Here is a 21,143-nt window from a genome sequence, read left to right on the forward strand (position 1 = left end):
AGTAGAACGCGGATATTTGTGGAAATTCACGATGGAGATTTGCTTTATCTACTAGATATCGTAATAGATGCTAAACTTTGCGTATTTTCTATTTTATGTATTTCTCCGCTTTTTAATTTCTCGTAAATGCGAGAACTTCCCGCGTTATAAGATTTTGAGAAATTTTTCGCCTATACTTAGAAATTTAATTAAAATTCTTCTTATAGCGATAACCCGATAACTGTTGATACAATTTTTAAAGGAGAACAAATTTCATTTTCCGTTAAGCTTCACCATCGACGAAAAAGTTTCGAGTCACTGTGTCACTATGTCGGAAGTCAAGAATTTCAAGAAAATTTTAAGAGTTAATTACTTTGCAAAACTTCTTATTCAAAAACCTCTGACGAATTAATAGAAAATTCAGTATACTCGTGCAGCATTGGGAAAGAAATTTTCGATCCGAAATTTTTGATCGGCAAACATACTTATTTAGAAATACAAGAAATTACGTTTTACTTGTTTTAATTATAAACATTTTCTGCAAACGTTCCTAGAATTTAATTCTATTTTCTTTTGTTTCAGGTAAGTCTTTAAAACACTTTATCGAATGACCACACGATACCTCGTGATATCACAGGTGAGTGTATGTGAAACGAACTTCGATCCACAGAACCTTTATCGATTGTTTAATAAAAATTTGCTTCTTCGGCTTTTCTAAATATATTATTTGATTTATCGTAATAATATATGAACCTATAAACATATACCGAATTTATTGAAATAATACAGGTATTCGGGATTATACGTGCAGCTTTGTTCGTAACAATGTAATCTGCTCTGCAACAGATTGTCCGTATCATAAAAATTTATTCGAGTTAATACATCAAATTTTTTCCAACGGGACATATTTCAGCCGGAGATATAAGTTTAATTGTAAATAAAATTTTAGATAAATGATTTAAGCACGGATGGGGTGTGTACAGATACAGATACCTGTAATATATGACTGTGCTCTTTAGAATGCATTTTCTGCTCTGAATACATCGACGCTGAACGCGTGGAATAAAAAGTCAACGATATTATACATCACGTTTTTACAATTCTTTCTGCGGTCGATATTCTATACAAGCATATTTCCATAGAAAATGTATATATTGAGTTGTGTCAGAGGAAAACAAAGATATGAATACAAAGCTAGGAACGATTACACAGCTAACAAAATTTCACGATCAATTGTTTCCCTGAAATTTCATTTGTTTCTTTTTCTAAATTACCTATCAAACTTTTAACAACAAATTTTTCGATATTCGCATATATCGTAATTTAGAAGATGGTACCCCGCTGGGGGTAGCCACCCACATGATAATCAAACAGCTAACAAATTCTACCAAATGTCCAAATTGTACAAATCGTGAATGTGAAATATTAAATAAAAAAAAAAAAATATTTTATCAAAAAATATATCGTAATTTTGCGATACTTTACCTTATATGGCTCGATATTACAATATACATACTATTAAATATTACTCTATTATCCATTAATATTTTGTTAATCATCTATTAATATTATTCCATTATTATTGTATAATATTAGGTTGGCAAGTAAGTGATTGCGAATTTTGTCAATACCAACCCAATATCTATATATATATCGTATACACATAGCAATTTAATATTTAAAATAATGTATCATAACGTCATACACTGTTTCATTCACATCTTTCGGATAGTTATCATCGAGAATTATTCAGTTTTCTACGGAGTTTACACAGATATCTTTCACTTTTCTTCTCCCCTTATCCATTTTCCTCGTAACTTTCGACCTAGGATCCTTGCGATATTTTCTTGTTTCACTTAAATTGAAGAGTTTGACAAGTGTCAGCCTGATTGGCAGTAACAAAGAAAATACGATCTTTCCGGATGAATTCGCTCGAGGGATGTGAACAAGAATGTCGGTACCATCTGCCCTTCGTTTTCAGAACGCGCATGCTGTCATCGTTCAGACTGACTTTTTTTTATGTTAATATAACGTCGCTACGGAAATTCCACGGAACTTCCACTTCGTTGAAAATTACAGAGAGGGATGATTTCCACTACCAGCCAATGCAAGGGGAACATCGAAATTTCAACGTTACAGCGGAACAAAGTTTCTCTTTTCGTTGAATGTCCATTATAAATTTGTTATCCGCGTTTCTATAGAATATTCTCTTTGAATCTAGCGATACTGTAATCTTGCAAGAGCACATCGAAATCAACAGTACGGAATACTTTTGCGAGTTTCGAAAACGTTTAAGAAAAAGCTTTCACACCGCCGCGAACTTGAAAATAAATTGCATTCCAAGGGGCAATGAGGTGGTATCTGAGGAATCAGAGGAAATGGAACTTTGGCGCCCTTCGCGTTTAAGTGGTAGATTTCCAGTTGAGTGGTCGTATCTATTCTTGTAACAGTTGCTCGATCTTTCGTACTCGAGTACTGTTCATTTCCGAATGCGTCTTTTTTTATCTAACACGGAATCGTCGATAATTTCTTAAACTAATGGTTTTCCGAAACTTTATCTTGTTATTCAGACGATTGAGAAACGTAGAGGAGTATGTTAATTCGCTGCTACTTTTCATAAAATAATGTCCTATAGCTAAATTAACAATAAATTTAATCAACTGAATCTCTTGGGAGCAAACAAATTATCAGAATCTCGACTTTCGATACTGTCATCTTTTAGCCCGCCATATAGTATAATACTTATACTTTTAAAAAAATGTAATTATACTATAACATCACAGATTTGCATAATATCGGATGCACGAGCTCTTCGTAATAGAAAATGATGTTGTTTTCTCTCGATGATGAAGTAACGATCGGAACACGAAATGCGAGAATAAGAGTAACGTCAATGAAGGAGTTGCAGCTTCGCAATTCAAGGAAGTTTGAATATTACCCGTGAAACCTCATGATCCGTGAGTACCGTAAAGCGTAGATTAGCAGCTGCTGGATTGCATGGTCCAGTTGCAGCACACAAAACCACTCTTCTCGAAGCCACAAAACAAAAAGGAAAGGCTATGGCCGGCTAGAGAGCATGAGAACTGGACCTCGGAAATCTGAAAGAATGTTCTATGCAGTGACGAATCGAAATTCCAGTTGTCTAGCAGAGAAAAACGAATTTTCATATGCCAACTGAGAACGCCAATAATAAGGAGACGTTAAGATTCGAGTTCGAGGAAGTTTCCCTTTAAAATTAATGATATAGAAAACAAGGAATAATACAATGAATAATATAACGTACGATATAATAATATCAGTATATCATTAATATATTTTGTTCTCCTATTGCATTATCATATACGTATATATATGAGAAATAAAAAATATTTGGAGAAGATGCAATCGATCATGAATAATTCAAGCGAACAACGAATTGCTCATTTTTTCCACCTCCGTGACATTCCACAACTCTCGTCTGAATCTTTTACCGCTATCTCTCACTGCTATCTGTTCTCTAGCTCTTTCGAGATATTTGTCCAAGGAGATTACACCGGGACATCGTGTATACAGGGTGCCTTAAGAAAACAGTACGATATTTATATGGCTTTTATTCTAGGCATTCAGATAATGAGGAAAGTTTAGAAAAATGTTCAAATAAGAAATACGAAGTGCGGCCAGAGTGGAGAAAGACGTTTGCCAGTTGATTCATCGACACAGCACCTCCAATAAACACACTGTGGTCAAAGTTGAATTAACGTGGTTCTACAGACCCTGTGGATAGTTTTAATACACACAGCTTGCAGATATCGCGTCGGTAGGCGTTCAACGCGAGACACACTTCGCACGTTCGATACGTACGGAACAGTGTAAACTTAAAAACCGTTCTTCCATCCCAAATATGTTAAATGTGCTTCGAGCTTTCCATTCGATTCGCTCGACCCTACGAAGTATCCCTGATTATTTTCCCGCGTTTCGATCTCCCGTGCCACAGATCTAACCCAGACGATCGGTGCATCGTTTCTTCGCGGCTGGGTGAATGAACCGACAAACGGAAAAAATTGCCATCGCGAAGCCCGACAAACGATGCGTCAAATTTGACGAGCCTCGAAGTAAACGAAAGAGATCGCAGCACGCGCAATACGCTGGGTTTGTTTCTGCCGCTCGTTTCGGATCTCTGCTGCCGCAGACAATACTATCGATTATCCAGCCGGACATTAACGAGCGCGATCTCTCTTTCGTTAGCGCGAGAGCGCGCGCCGCTCGTACTTCTCTTCACTTTCCTGGCGGCGTTGCGTAAATCTTACGGTCCCGACCTGTAGGACCCGGGTGTAACACCTCCCGCTCGTAGGTCGAAGCGCCGGCCATAAATTTTTGAGAGTTCGAACCGATCCTGCCCACCCGGGATGCGGTCCTGCCTTCTTTCTCCCGTGGTAGTCTCTCCGATGTCCCTTACGTTCTCTCTCCTCTCTATTCTCCGGTATACCTAACTCGTTCCAGCTTCTTTCTACCCACGGGGAATGTCCGGACACGCGCCCAGTCTGGACCCACGCCCACGTTCGCATACCGTACGCCCTTTAACTCTTTCTCCTCGTCTTCCATCTTCCATTGCCCGTTCTCGCCGATCCTTTTCCACCGCTCCTTTCGTCCACTTCCCCTTTTTTCGTTTAGATATGCCAGCGAATTTAGGATTCCCAGAGATATCCAGAGCGTTTGATTCCGTGCAGATTAATTTCATACCTTCCACTCTTTCCCTTTCTTCCAATCGAATCTTTTGATGTGATTTTGCGAGTGTTTTTCTGTGGAAAGGCGAATCACTTGGAAATTGATTCGACGTGTTGGACGACGAGTAGAATAGCGTAAGGAGCTTGTTTCTTGCGGATTGTTTGCTATGTAAAAGTAAGAAATATATAATGAAATATTGATATAGTAGAGTTACAGGAATGTTGCTATACGTAGAAGAAGAATATCGAAGTAAATATGCGTTGAAGATTTTCATCGTGAAATTTTCCAGAAGAGTCATTACATTAGAAAATCCTGGCGATCCTGAACGAACACTTTGCAACCCTCTTGCTCTCCTGCCACCTTGACGTACTATGTCAAGCAACAAATTTCTCTAGAAACTACAAGTGCAAAAATGTTACGAAAGATAAAGGTTATTTACGAAAGAATGGACAAATTTTTACAAAAGACGCGAGAGTCTTAAATATTCGCCAGCAGAACATTTGTAGAGCGTATCGGAGGCAAACAACGGTCTTGAGAGGGGAACACGAGAAATGGAAAGTCCGCCGTGCGGAAAGGCGACGACCGTTACGGTTCGCGCGATGCAAATGAACTCGTAAATTAAATCTAGTCGCCTGCGACGATAGAAAAAGGCAGAGAGCCAGGTTAAAGCCAAGAGAAGAAATCTCTTCTTCCCACGGGACGCCGCGAAATTACAGTTGAAACTTCCGCGAGACGCCGTCGAACTTTCGGTCTTCTGTTTCTTTCTACTTCCTGTCGCTCGAAGCATTTCAATCGACCGCAAAACTAAACATCGAGCCGTCCGATGTAACAAACGAGATGATGTTACGAGTAACAATGCTCGTGGCAAGACCGGTGATGTAACGTTTGGCACATGTCCAACTGCCCGTATGCCTTTGCTAAAATATTAGTTTCTCTTATTCTCTTTCCACTTGCGAAACTATCCTGTTGGATGATGTTTGCATCTTTGTGTTTGATATAATTTACGTGTTACCTCGTGGCCCGTAATTTCTTCGTCTTTCACAGTTCTTTCTTCTTCGAAAATACCGACTTGTTGGATAAACTTTATCGTCGTAAAACCGTCGGAATTTTTATTACATCGCAGAATTCCGTATAGGATATCAGCGTTGGAGCGACGAACAATAGCTTAGAGAAGATATAATTAAATGTTACACATGAATTTAGAGATACCAAATATCATTAACAAGATACGAATCAAAGGAAGTATACGAACTATCTGAATGAATAATAATTATTAAATCAACATTTTGATTTGCACTACCTATAAAGTTGCAACAAATTTTATTCCATCGATAAACAATTCTTACTCGTTCAGCATCAAAAGGATTATACGAATCGCTCATTTCACGCAATCGGTCGAAATATTTTTCACGTTGTATGGTTTAGGAATAAAAGGATCAAGCATCAATCGCTAATAACCGACTGCTATTTTGGTATTCTCCTCGAAATGAAAAAAGTTCTCTAAGGAACGAAACTACGACTAGGTACTGGATAAAGAGAGCCTCTGAAAAGTTCATTACGGAGCAATCATCTTTGGAGTTACTGTACGAGACGAAAGGAAAAAGAATTCCGCTTTGCCATACGTACAGCGATCATCCTTAGAGTTACTTTACAAAGCGAAAGCGAAGGAGCTGCGGAGCAACGGCGAGCGGATCCCATGACATATCCACGGCTATCGACATTACGAATCCATTATCCGTACGTGTCGGAACGTAAAAACGAAACGAACGAAATAAAAGTGACGACGGTGCATCTCGATGAAGCGATCTGGCGTACGCGTGGACAGTGCGCCGCGCTCGGGACAAACAGAAGAAGAGAAAAATCTGGCGAGTGGCCGAGTGCGTGGGCGTATTTCCCAGGGTCTCGCGATGATACGCCTGCCCCCTCTGTATCCGGCGCCTGGACCCAGCATCGCCAGGTAAGATATTCGGCCTGCTGGAACCGTCCAAATGAAGGCGTTACGTGCTCGTACTCCGGCGAGACACGCGGCGCTCTCTCGATCCGAGGAAGAAACGAACGCGGAGACGCGAGAGGAAGGCAGATAGATTAGAAGGGGAGAGAAAAGCAAACGACCGTCTGAACCGCGAGGAACGCAGACGACGTAAAAAGACGACGGGAAAGTTGGGAATCAATGGACGCGATAGAGAGAAAGCAACCGAAGAGAAGAACAGGCTAGAGGTCGTGAAAAAGGGTGGACAGCGTTGAAGAGGGAGGTAGGATACGGTTAAAATCTCACGATCGAGGTTAACGTTCTTGGGCTGTTTATAGATTCATGATTTTCGTCCTTTATTCCGCTACTTCTTTCGCCGCTGATCAAGATACACGAGAGAAGGAGATCTACATGGTTGCTTTATGTGCGAATTGCTTCTACTCCAGAAATACTCTAGTACTTGTACGTTGGCTAGATCGTGGTTAAATTGTAGTTTTGTGTGCTGAGTTTGGCATGGAGTACGTCTTGTGTATTGCCTGATATTCATACTTTGCATACATGATTAATTTTTAAATATTCCATTAGTTCAAGCGTGGTCTTCGTGAAAATATACCAACGAGGCGTCTCTTTTTCTCTTTCTCTTTCCGTATATCGTGTCAAACATTCTCAACATCGATCTCTCACATTCTAAAGAATCTCCGAAAACGTTCCAATTTCTTTAGAATGTCTTGCACGATTCCAATCATCGTTGAACATTTGACTACCGGTCAAAAACCTTCGGCTACCATCCATTTTAAAGCTTCAGTATTTTATGTAAATTATAAACTTTACGTTAGCTCGCGTTGCTCGTATTACCATTTTACGTGTTAGTTACTTATTTTGTTGTATACAATCTCAAGATAAACGACCATCGTTTTGCTATCACTTACATTTGCCCAATTTTGAAGTAGATGACTGACCTACAGGCTTCGTGTGTATTGGTACATGTATACCCATTAGTATTGACATAATTAATCTGTCCCCGGCAATCGCGTTTGGTGAAGTTTCGCACGATGAAAGACGCGGTGTACTGCAGGTGACTGGATGAAAATGTGTGTCTCGAACAATAAGGAACAGGGAACTGTGAAATCCGTTTCCGTTTTTCAGCCAGCCCTCGCTTCGAGAACCTATTTACCTATCGTTTGGATCTTCGTTCTATAGCATAACGCGGAGGACACGAGGCAGTCATTGTGAGAAATCGATTTTGTGCAAACGACAGAACAAATGCACTTGTCTCTGACACTTCCATTACTTTGCATCCCGTGTATCTTCCATCCGCTTAACTTGGCCGCGCGACACCTGTCTTGCAGCTCGCTTTGTTCCCATTTCGTTCTCATTTGAACGATAAACTCGCCGCTCCGCGAACGTACCAATCGATATCCCATAATTTAATAAACGATCGGCTAGAACGTCTCTTGTCACGAACAAATTAAGTCGCTCTCGCATTAACCTCCACAAACGGACAATTAATTAATTTAGACGCGATAAAGGTGGACACTGATGTAACAGAAACTAAGCATCGTTAATTGGATTTGGTGGTGGACGTCGAATCCAGACAAGATTTGTTAATCGTTGTTTGAGCACGGAAAGTGGATTTTGATTACCGTGGTGATTAATGGCGCGATCGAGAATTTCACTTGAAACTATGTTTGGTTGATTGGCGACTGGCATACTGGATCGTCGAATTTTGACACGTTCGAATCTATTTTCTATGGGTTGGTTTAACAAACACTAAGTAACAGCATAAACGATGGTAGACCAATTTAGTCGAATTCACGATACGATGCTCCGCGAGACCTAATCTTAAAATTGGAAATTGATGCAGGAAACGAGTCGGAACTAGCATTGAAAAGTTAACAAAGTCGAAGCCTGGACGTTTCGTATTTTCTAATTTCTAAATGTGAATTATAACGTACGGATATAACGTGCAGATGAAAGATATATAGGGACATATATCATCAGCTTTATACTTCTTCGAGAAAAAGCAATTCGATTAAATTTGCATTTCGCAATACTGCGAAGTGTAGGTTAAAAGCACTGTCGCTCTAAATAAAAAAAGATATCTCTCATCGGCCTTTTCGGTAATGGAGGTGAAGAGCATATAGGACGCAGCTGTCATATTTTCCTTCCGGTATGCATAAAATATTTTTTCCATTTACTGCACTTACGCGGAGTAATTTCGCTTAGTGGCTATTATAAAAAATTGGACGTTCTAGCCAATATCGATAATAAAATAATGATTCAAGGGTGAATGAGCGATACAACTATACGAAATATAGAACTAAATTTCCTTCGTTTCTATTCGAACGAACAAAATTTAGAAACGATGCTTCCATTATTTGGTAAATCCACTCTACGTATATCTACGTAACTATATCTATATATGATTTTGGTAGCTAATCTAGGACCTTTGCACGACACTCTATGTTAATTACACAACAGATTACCGAGCTGGACAAAACAACCAGCGTGTTTAATACGACTGCAACCGCGTCGACCAGTGCCAACAATACAAAACCAACCGTTAATCGTTCCAAATGAAACCGTCGGTCGATTTTCTTCGTCGCTCGACGAGGCAGCAAGAAAACGTTCAATGTTCGAGCTAAATACCTTTGGCTTGATTATCAATTCTGTAAGTCGTCGTCGTTGCAAAACCGTAGTATCGAGTGTTAAACGATGCTTATCTTATATCATTCCACCAATCTTTTTATTTATGTAGTACCTAAATAGTCTAGAGAAAGGACAAGAAAATAGAGAAATAGGAAATAGAGAAAGGACAAGAAAGGATGTTTTATTCGAAGCGAAGTTTAGTTTTATTTTAACGAACAACACCCAATGCAAAAACTGATTACAATATCTTCGTGCGTCTTATTCTAACACTCGGCTGGCAACTTCTGTCTTCCCAGGTCAAAAAATGTTGACCCTCAACCCTCGCACCCTTCTCCCACTCCTTTACTCATGTAGCTTTTTTTTGATATTACATTTATTTATTTATTAGTTAACGAGTTACATCTTTGTACTTGGTGCAATGGAGTAAGTGGAAATAACGTACGTACAGGTGTACGTGAACAAGAGAATACGAAATAGGTATAAATCGAGCGTGGTGCGAACCTACTGTTGACCTAAATACGTGTAAAGCAGATTTCGCTGAAGTCTTGAACGATGGTAATGAACCACCAAAGAAATCGAGTTTACGAGCGAAGGGATTAGCCTGTTTACAGATACGGTCAAGACAGTTGTTTAGGGCAGAGATCGTCGAATGCCGAGTTGAGTGGAAAGGTGGGTGGGACCTGAAAGTTGTAGACGGAACATTAAACTCGATGAGACTGGGAATGTCAGAGCAATTTATGCGATTGTTCGTGATTTTGTAAATAAACGTTAGATCTGACATAAACTTAGGCTGCTGCAGCGTGAGCAATCCGAGCGAGTTAACAAATGGGTCGTAGTTATGATAGGTTTTTGGGACAGGTTCATCTATCTCGTTTAAAGGACACAAAATGCGAGTTTCTTTTTTTCTCCTGCTTTTATGTTTCTGTCAAAATTGTTTTTTTATTGCTGTATTTTTTCCAACGAGTAGGTGGATGTTGTTTCGGTATTCCGTATAAGAGGATCCCGTGTAACTGAGCGGTTAGTCGATTTAGCAAATGAGCGGCTCGTTTGAGCGTTAATAAAATATAAAAACTAAACACCAAGTACACCGAGAGGTCTCGTTCAAACGCAATTCCGTGTTGTCCGAGGTGCTCTGAACTTTCGCCATAACTTCGTTTACTTCGAAATTTGAGCGCGATTAAATAACGAATTAAATGTACGCCGTTACGCTATCAGAAGATTTCTATGATCACCTATTGTACGATTTATGAACGCTGATAGATCTTTCCGTATTATTCGAATTTTCGGATAATCGAGCTTCCGCTGCAGAAGAAAATCACGTTTTACGATACACCTCGTACTCGTGTCGCTAGTAAGAATGAAATCGATGGAAAGTTTTTCACTTTGCACGAGTAATCAGCCTTGAAATCGTGGCCAGTGGAACGATCCGCTAGGACATAGGAACCTGGTCCTTCCGCGGCCTGTTAGATATAGATAGGTACGTTTCCTTTTCCAGGTTACGTTTCTTACGTCCATTGACCGTGCACACCCGTCCGACGATAATAAAGAAAATAGAGGGCGAAAGGTGGTCTCTCTATACGTCCAGCCAACTGCTCCAGTTCGCTTTCGAATCGGCCGCGATATTGGATCCCATCATTTTTCAGGGAAGTCGCGTCCCCCCTCGCGGCCACCGCAACCCTTCCTTCTTTTCTTGTTGCGCGCACCGCCGATTCCAGATTTTCCCTTTCCACCGTCTACCATTATTTCTATCCGCTCAATGGAACATGAATCCTATGTTTTTATATAAGCCGCGCCTGAGAGATTGCACTGCAGAAATGGCATTTACTATCGTTGGATACACCGTCTTTTTGTCCACTTCTCTTTCTCGTTTCTTATCGTTGCTTCTTGGGATATTTTGAGGATTGGATTCTCACCATAATTAGTTGAAGCTATTATGGTCCGTTAAAACGTCGCGTTAACCTTTCATTTGTAATTTCGTTGAATTTATTTGCACGATCGAATTTCCTTCTATTCTTTTTTTTTTTTTTTTTTTTTTTTTGAAGGACAGAAATTCCTGTTAATTTCCGGACAGTTCGCTATTTAACTGTTTAGCGTTCTATCAGCGTAGATGAAACAACGATATAATATGCGTGTAAGACAGTTTTAACGAATCTACTTTGTGGATCCTCTTTGTTCTCTGTTTTGATGTTAGAAATTAATGAATTAAATATTAATCGCTGGAGTAACCAGTGAGATTCTTTCACGAAAAAAATTTCGATGAAATACAATTCTCCTTTAGATAAGAAATCGCCTGAAATTTGGCTACCTTTTGAATTTTAACGTTCTGGTCCCTTTGAATAATTGTAACGTTATTCTTAATTGATTTAATGGAATTTAAACGAGAACACGTGTAAATAAAGAGACAGTACTTTGAATTGGATAATGTAAAAGTCCATTTTAATCGAACCAACCTGTTAATTATCGTTGTCGAACGCAATCAAACTGTGCGCCGCGAGGTAAAGTTTTAACTTTAAAAGTCAATTTGCTCGACGATGTTAAAGGCGTAATAGCGTTCAACGTAAACTTAAAACGACCATTTAGCCTTAATTATCTCGACTATTTTTTAACGTAACCTTTAACACAACACAAAAAAATATAATCTGTTCGTAATAACAGATTATTGTATCAGCAATACGCAGGGTGTATAATTTGCCATTCTCTACGAGAAGAAATATTCTTAATATGCATAAGGTTTCCTCCTAAGAAAATCTGAAAGTAAAATCATTCTCTAACGAGTTTTTAATATTCCCATGAAAATGTGTCAGATAGTCGGAACAACGCTTTAAAAACCGTGTATACACCGGTAGAGCCGAAACATTTCTTCAAGTTCGTTATTCATCGCGCTCTTCAAAATTTACAATGAATATATGTAGTTTGCATTTACAGGATTCAGCTTTTAAGGCTCGTTTTTCGATCCAACGCGTTACCACTGCTACCGTTTTATTTGCCATCGGAGAATAGTTTTATTTGCAACTGTTCTTTTTTAAACCGTTCCATTAGAGTAACTTTCACGATGCAACATGGTAGTTGCAGCGATCTTCCAACGAGAGCTGTAGACGAAACGAAAACATTTTACCAAAATGAATGTTTCCAAGGCTGATTCAACTGGCCTATTAACGGGGTATCGGTAAGCTCGGTCGTTCCCTTCGCTGTTGGAACGCACGGTCGAGGTTCGAGCTGGCCGTGAGAAGAAGGCGAACGGAAGGAAGGTTGGCAGCGTGCTCGAACGCGAAGGGAAGGAAGCGAGCGAAGCGAGTGGAGGGAGAAGATGGCGCACGGCAGGCGCGTGGCTCCCACGGGTCGCCTCGAGCCTCCGCTGGACCTTGAGAGGGAGATAGTCGAGCACCGGTCTCGAATACGCATGCTGCGATCGAAATTCCCGTCTCAGACCGGTTGCTTCCGCGATCGTCTCTGAAAGCCATCGTACTTCACGAGGAAAATTGAATGTCCGCGTGAACAGAGAGAAATTAATCTGTCTGGTAATAGATTTTTAAAACGCTGCGATGGAAAACTTCGATCGATCGATAGAAGTTTAAAAATATTTTTATATATCCGTAGGTTATTTTAATCATTTTATTCGATGGTGTCTTTTCAGTTCAACGATATCACGATTATTCTCTTCTATTTCTATTCTCTTCTATTCTCTTCTATTTTCCAAATTCGCTCGTTTCGAATATTTCTCGGAAAGCTTTAAATCGACGAGGTTTACAGACTTTCGCTCTATCATGGTTTATCATCGATGATTTATCCGATAATAATCTGAGTCAACGTGGAACTAATTCTTGGTTATTTCGTGGTATCCAATGTCGCTCGAGTCCTGTGGTATCGTGATCCTAATTCAGATACGATACGATACTTTCTACTTCGTTTATTTCAAATGCTTTTCAACGAGCTTTAAAGTAATGAAACTTGCAAACGTTTACTATGCGACTTTTTTAAATTGTTTCTCTGATAATGTAGATCAATGTAAAACCATTTCTTGGTCGTTCTATCGTATCTATCGTCGGTTGAATCCTGATTCGAATTCAGGTACTGGGTAAGTTTCTTCGAATTTTCTATTTCGTTTATTCCCAATGTTTTACAACAACCATTAAATCCACGAACTATACAAACTTTCATCATGTAATTCTTTAAATAGTTTCTCCGATAATCTAAATCGATATAGAACCATTTCTTGGCTGTTTTATCGTTATATCTATTGTTACTCTTCAATCCTACGATACCATTGAAATTCAGGTATCAGGACCCGCTACTCTCATCGAACACTTCTCGTTAGAATAAAAGTCGATCCCTTAAAGATCGTTGAAACGATAGTCGATCGCTAAGAAGGTGAAGTGGATTTTAATGGCAGCAGATAACAAATCAGTACGGTAGCAATGTTAGCGCGCAGCTAATTGCCAAATTGGGGAAGGAAGAGCGGGCAAAGAATGCGGCAAAGGAGCCGGGCCGAGGGAACCGCTGTAAAGGTCGAGGCTAATTACTTTATCCGGACGTGCAGGCTAATGGACGTACGAAAGGTTAATGATCGTCGACGCCGAAACGGATGGATCCCTTCGAGAAGTCGTTTAGTCGATTCTTTCTCGAACTCGCGTGAGCCCCCGTTATTAAATATCGCCGCTCCTCTCCGATTTCTAAACTTTTTCCAACTTGCTCCGCGAGAAAATTCCCCTTTCAATCCGATTTTATAGCTCGTCAACAGAAACCAACTGACGAAAGTTCCACTCGACGGATCTGCGGATTTATGAATTTTCACTTGATATTTTATGCATATCCGTAGAACAGAGTGGCTTAGGAAAGTTTTTATCGTTTGTTCGTGGACGTTTCATCGAAAACCGTGGCTTTTCTCCTGCCGGCACGGATTAATGGACAACGGTGAAGTACCAAGCGTTGAAATGATTAAAAATTCAAAGATGCCTTTCTGAAGCGTTTTGTTCGACCGGCTTTTAACGAAACTACAGTCGGTTGGAACGGTTAATAATGAATTTCCAATGTTGTCTTTTGTCTCAGCGGCAGATGTACAAAGTTATACAGAAATACGAAGATAATGGTGTAAAATGAATTTCGAGGTAAGATTTGTGGAATTTTAGATTCGAAGTACATCGTAACAGTTCTTCTGCACAGAATCGATCTAACGTTGCTACGAAAAATTCACGATCTCTATGTGCTGATGCATTTCGTTCGTATAACAGCAACAAGTTGAATAATAAAACAAGCAAAGTTCTACGAGCGAGTGAGTTTTACAAATTACAAGCCAACTAATTGTCCTCGTAAAATGGTAAAATTGTGAATTCTACACGATGCGACAGAAGCCCTCGATGTCCAACTTGTCCTTGTCGCGTGGATTCATTAGCGTTGATATTTAATGGACGATTCTACGACGGAACTTTTGCACAGGAATGTCTGAAACGTTGCAACGAAATTCGAAGCCACTTGCAATAGACAATAATAAATATACGCAGACGCTGGAATAACACGCGAGCAAAGAGGATCAAACGTCCTAACCGTTTCTCACAAAAATACTAAGAAATAAGCTGAGGTTTCTCCTGTTTATTGGCGGAGCTCGACTCGAAGCCAGCGTCGAGATAAGATCGGAAAGAGGAACGAGAAAACTGAAGGATTCCCGAGGACATCCATTTATCCGTCTTTATGAAACGCGAGGATGGAAGAGGAAAGAGAGGAAGAGACGCGACGCCGCAAAGGGATCAAACAGCGTCGATTCAGAAAACTCAGTCCTTTGCCTTTTCTCTCGGCCTCTATTTCTTTCGTCAGCTTCGCCTTGTCTGGTCTTTTGAAGGCCACTTTTCGTTGCTTTCTTCGTTGTACGATCATTGCAGCCGGCACTGTTGAAATAACGTGACAGGTTAATTGAAAGCTTGTTTTGCCGGCGGAATTTCATTATAACGAATTCGAACACCTCGTAGAAATATATCGATTCATCGAACCGGCTTTCGTCCGTTCGAGAAGCGCGAACGAGGCATTAAACGACCGATCGTACGATCCGGCGAACTATGGCTAGCTATGTGGACCAATAACGCCTCTGCGAGAGGAGAGAGACCAGTCACCAAGGGATCTTATGGAATTGGGAAAAATTACGATTCTGCAAATGAAATTCAAAACGGGACGTTTCGATGCGACCGCGATCCGAAATTGTTCGCCGGCTTGAAATACGAGTCGGTTATCTGGCGAGTAACCTGGCCGCGTTGAATACGAATAGAAATCCGCGATCTTCCACATTTTAATTCTTTACACAATTTATTTTACAAGCGTCACCGACAGCAGACGCGTATCGGATTCCTGCTACCCCGCCGAAATTATCGTTCGGCGACAGCTGACAATTTATTCGCGGTCAGTGGATTTAAGACGCTGCAACTTTCACGATATTGCGCGAGAATTATTTTAAATTATTCAATTAGACGAGCGTGGTTGAGAAAGACAAAATGATAGATTTTCAACGCAGCTCTGGAAATACTTCCGAGAAAATGACTACGTTTGTGCGAAGCTGAGCAGCAGCATCGGAATGAAACAAAGAAAGCTTTGCCTCTTTAGTATTTTCAATAAGAGACAGCGAGCTACGTTTCGTGCTAGAAACTGAAAAAGTTGTAAATAGGAAGAGAGAAAGAGAAGTCGCGTGTTAAACGACACGAAGAAAACAGCGGAATGTATACGAAATACAGTGGAAGATCGTTCAAACATTTGTTCTACGAATAATACACTGTGACAATTTGACGAGTTTCGAAGAGTAATGTTCTTCAAACTAATACTTTCAAGGTACAAGTAGCTCCTCGGAACAACGTAGATTAATAATGATTAGCGGGGAACAAAGAGAAAACGAATTTCAAACGCGTATCGCGCGATCTACAGTAAAATTAACTCGAATAAAATTATACAATCGTAAATATTGCACGACGAAAAGATCGAAACCTCCCAGACGATGTAACCAACGTTCTCGCAGTAACACAGACGTTATTACCTAACGTCCAAAAAGGATACGTTGAGCCGAAATGCTCAACAAAATCCCTTTAAATTACACGGGACAGCTAACTGAAAACTACACGTATATTAAAGCCAAAAGAAGAAATCTGAAGCAAGAGGTGAATATTCCTGCTTTTCGCAAGAGCGATAGAGGTAGATGCGTGGAAGAGGGGGCTGGAAGGCCATGTGGGTGGTCAATGGGCGATCCACGGTCCTCTGTATGAGATCTTTATGGTTTACGGTCGTATCTACCTATATGGTCGTAGTACAGTCGTGCATACCTGCCTACATTCGTATAAGTCGACGACAGAGTTGGACAGAGATGGAAACTAAAAGGGGTTAGGAGGTGGAGGAGGGCGAAATCAAGGTGGGCAGAGATCTTTGTTGGCTTCGAGCGGCCGTATCGTCGAGTATTCGAGATCACCTTTGACCCATCCCCGTGTCTCTTCCATTCTCATCTCTTTTCCTCCTTGCGCTCATCCTCTTTCGTTTCCTCGATCACGGTTTGCCTCTTCTTCCTCGTTGCGCTAGACGAATACATTTCGCCGATGATCGCGCTGCCGATATCAATAATTACAGTCTGCGAAATCCGCGTACGCTTCTTCCTCCTCCTCCTCCTCTTCTTCTTCTTCTTCTTCTTCTTCTTCTTCGTCTTCTTGTTCCTCTTTGTCTTTCTAGTTTGTTTCTCTTGGCTCTCTTGGTTCTATCGATGTATTGTACCGGCAAGAGTCTTGCCCGGAGAAGGCGTTGGAAAGAATGGCCGGGCTCCGGGCCAACGATGTCGTTTCGCACGCTTTAGCATTCCTTCTTTGTCGACGTTGCCGCGTACTTGCTAAATTAGAGAGAAAACGTTTAGAGGTATTCAACTTGAATCCAACGACCAGCGGTGCATCGTGTTATTTCATTGCAAATTCATAGGAAACGTGTTTCGGTGGTCTGCCGTTCCCGGCCACCTCTCTCGAATTATCTTCCTTAGCACGGCGAGAGTTGGAATTCGCATCGTATAGAATAAATTGAGTCTGTGACGTTCAATTTGTTTCACGGCAGCGGCTGCGTTCGTTTTCTACCGATTTAGTTTGCCCCGATTGTTTTTGCACTTCACGTGCTTCGTGTTCTGTGTCAGAATGTTAATGTCGGAGCACGAGTTAATTCGTCACACGGGTGACCGCTTTCGACCTACCTAATTATTTAGTTCCTTGGAATTCTTTTGATATTTCAAATAAATCGGGATAGAATAGGTAGATAGATAGATTTGTTACAATTCTTTTTACGTCGCTTTATCGCTATGAATATCCGTATTAATCGCGATCGTAATCCAGCAAACCAAAGGCGATCCTTTCGTCTACCTTTTAATTTCCTATTTGATCTATTTCTGTCGAGGTATTCAGCTTTTCTTTCTGTTAGTTTCTTCATTTCGTTAAATGTACGATTAAGGATGTAAATATACGATTAACGTTCGACTCCCTAAAAACCGAACGACTCTCATAAATTCAATTCAAGACAGTACAGGGTAAAAATTTGATTATTAAATAAATACATACAGTGGCTAGAAAAAAGTATGTGTACAACCATTGCATTTAATATATTTGTGTTTATATACTGATTAATTAAGTCCGAGTACGTTGAGTTTCACATCGTTTCGTAGTAACTATAAAAATCGAATATATACGATAAGAATAAAATGTGTGATAAAACTTGTGGAAGCTGCTAACAAAAAACACTTGGTTGAAAATAAAGGGCATGTACGAGTAACTTCACCCGCTACACTTCTCTCGCTGTATTATCCAGAATTTCGCTCATTAATGAAAATTTCCCTCAACGAAATGAGAAACGAATAATAAAAACCTCATCGCGCAACTTGGTTGAAAGCACGAGGACAAAAGTTCTATCCGGTATCTTAAAAATTTCGCGTTGCGAAATGAATAAATATTCGTCAAGCCGTATATTTTCATGTATCTCGCCGAGTTTTATCATTCCAGGCAGAAAGGTTTACCCGTCTGGTAATAGAAAGAGGCCTCACGCGTTGGACAAATTAAGCACCGGCGGCGCGGTTGCCTCTTTAATGAGACAGTCGCGCCGCGAATATTTTTTTTCCACGGCGGTGGAGTGTCAGTTGACGGCAGGTGTAATTATAGTGGCAAGAGGGAAAGGAATTGTCGTTTCGTTCCTAATCGTAAGCGCATCCATGGTCGTGTAATCGACAAAGACTCGGCTTGGTCTCGCGGCGCTGCCTTCGTTAATTGCGTTTCGTTTGTCGCGCTTAAGAAACACCTTTCTTCCTCCTTTTATTTTTTACCGAGCTAATTACGCTTGACGCGATCGCCTGTTTGGGAGGGTCACACCGCCGAATGACTAAGCAGAAGAAGCTTCGTTCGCTCTAACGTGGTTTTGCTTCAAGATGAATTTCCTCTGACTGTCCGATCGCGAATAAAATTTGTCTGGATATCTACGCGACGACGATCTAGGCGGATAGCTTTCTATAATGCAAGAATCAATCCAACTACGTGTGCTTGTGTCGTACGTTCCGGTATAAATAGCGTTCTTGTGTGGAACAATAAGGTTTAATGGAAGATTTTCTGCCTTTTCATTTATTCATACTGTCAGCTATTTTTAGACCTTGAATATTGATTATGATTTTTATAATGGATAGTATAAATTGCGCGATATGTCGTAATATAAATGGCATTCTTGCGCGGAACGATAAGGTTCGATGAAAAATTGTCTTCCTTCTCATTTGTTCATTTTATGAGACGTGTACTTAGATTTTGAATATTGACTATGATTTTTGCAATTAATATTGCACGTTGAGCGATACGTCGTAGTATAAATGGCATTCCTGTACGGAACAATAAGGTTTAACGAAATTTCTCTTCCTCTTCGCTTCTCGATTTTGCGACGTGTACTTAGATTTTGAATATTGGCTATGATTTTTGCAATTAATATTACAAATTTCGCGATATGTCGTAGTATAAATGGCATTCTTGTGCGGAACGATAAGGTTCGATGAAAAATTGTCTTCCTTCTCATTTGTTCATTTTATGAGACGTGTACTTAGATTTTGAATATTGACTATGATTTTTGCAATTAATATTACAAATTTCGCGATATGTCGTAGTATAAATGGCATTCCTTTACGAAACAATAAGGTTTAACGAAATTTCTCTTCCTCTTCGCTTCTCGATTTTGCGACGTGTACTTAGATTTTGAATATTGGCTATGATTTTTGCAATTAATATTACAAATTTCGCGATATGTCGTAGTATAAATGGCATTCTTGTACGGACGATAAGGTTTGATGAAAAATTGTCTTCCCTTTCATTTGTTCACTTTATGAAACGTGTTTAGATTTTGAATATTGACTATGATTTTTGCAATTAATATTGCACGTTGAGCGATACGTCGTAGTATAAATGGCATTCCTGTACGGAACAATAAGGTTTAACGAAATTGCTCTTCCTCTTCGTTTCCCGATTTTGCCACGTGTACTTAGATTTTGAATATTGGCTATGATTTTTGTATCTTGTAATCGCGAAACAAGAAGGTTTAAGGTTTCCTTAAGGTGTAAAATTCTTTGTCTTTATATCTTTTCATCCTGTAGAATGTACATGAACTTTGAATGTCGTTTACGATTCTTCCGATAGAAACTATAAATTGTATGATAAGTTTCAGCGTTTAAACGTTTTTTATATGGAGCAATAAGATTTAATGGAAAATCGCCAGTCTCATTTTGTTATCTTCTCATCTTGCGAGATGTACCTTGCTGGACCTTGATCATTGTTTACGATTTTTTTGATAGATATTACAAATTGCTTGATATGACCGTAAGAAAAATCCAAGACGTAAACAAAGAACAATACTTCCGGAACAAATATGCCGTGATATTCGTGCGGTGTTCGGACTTCAGCATCTTACGTGAAATTTGTTGGGCAAAATGTCGCTAGTATACGTCGTAAGTTTGAAAATAGCGCCACCTTCGGAGAGCGTTAACGCTGTTAACTGGAGGCGTAAAGTTAGCCCCATAAAACGTGCGTTACCCTTTTTACGCGTGACGATATCGCGGGTGAAAAATAACACGAACGCGTAAAAAAAAAAACGCGAGAATAACCTGGGCAGGATTTACGCGAACGCAGGCTGCGAGTTCCAAAGTTACACAGGGGAGAAATTGCAATTGTTATTAGCCTCTTAACCATCCGCGAAAGGATAATGCATTTAGCCGTGGCTGTCTGTTGAAGCCAGTCGAGGTTGCGCGCTTTTGTGACCGCGAAACAAAAACTGCAACCATTATTCGCCAACGTTGTAATAGTTTTATATGCAGAAACGATTATTCGGCGTAGAATTTATACGGCTTCTCCCTTTGTTTTTCGTCGAAAAACACGGTAATATAACGCTGAGCTAACAATGAAACGAAATTCGTTTGTTCGGTTGTCAATGTCGATTCTGAAACGATTGAAACTGTCATTTTTGCCGTGTTGTAAGTTATTTACTGTTCAATGTAAACTTTGGGAGAGCTCGGAGAATAATTAAATCTTTGTCTTTCCACAGAGTGCGTACCAATACGATAACGATGAAAAGATTGGAAATATTATTTTTATCGCGATTCGTTATTAGCAAGTTGATGTCAATTCTTGGCAATACTAAAGTACTGTTAAAAATGAATTGTTTGTTCGCGTAAAGTGTACCGTTTTGAGTTAATTCACACGCTTTAGATCTGTTGATTCTTGCTGATTCAAATTAATTTTTTACGAGTAACTCGAGGCAGCTTCCAAGTAACTGTTGATGTGAACATAAAGTCACTGTTCTTAACACTCGTTGAATAAATAACGAAGCACCG

General features: G+C 39.9%; 1 protein-coding gene and 1 long non-coding RNA gene across 2 annotated transcripts in view; both read left to right on the forward strand.

Annotated features, from left to right (window-relative positions):
• Positions 1-21,143, forward strand: part of stet (stem cell tumor) — a 498,916-nt gene that overhangs the window by 133,891 nt on the left and 343,882 nt on the right. The gene's annotated exons all lie outside the window — the stretch shown is intronic.
• Positions 1-21,143, forward strand: part of LOC138190111 (uncharacterized) — a 154,094-nt gene that overhangs the window by 78,185 nt on the left and 54,766 nt on the right. The window contains exon 2 of the long non-coding RNA XR_011176205.1: positions 562-616. This is a non-coding gene — a long non-coding RNA (uncharacterized LOC138190111). The remainder of the gene's footprint in view (positions 1-561; positions 617-21,143) is intronic.

Source organism: Bombus flavifrons, chromosome 3, assembly GCF_040668555.2.
Source record: "Bombus flavifrons isolate JBK064 chromosome 3, iyBomFlav1_principal, whole genome shotgun sequence".
In the NCBI taxonomy this organism is placed as follows: Eukaryota; Metazoa; Arthropoda; class Insecta; order Hymenoptera; family Apidae; genus Bombus; species Bombus flavifrons.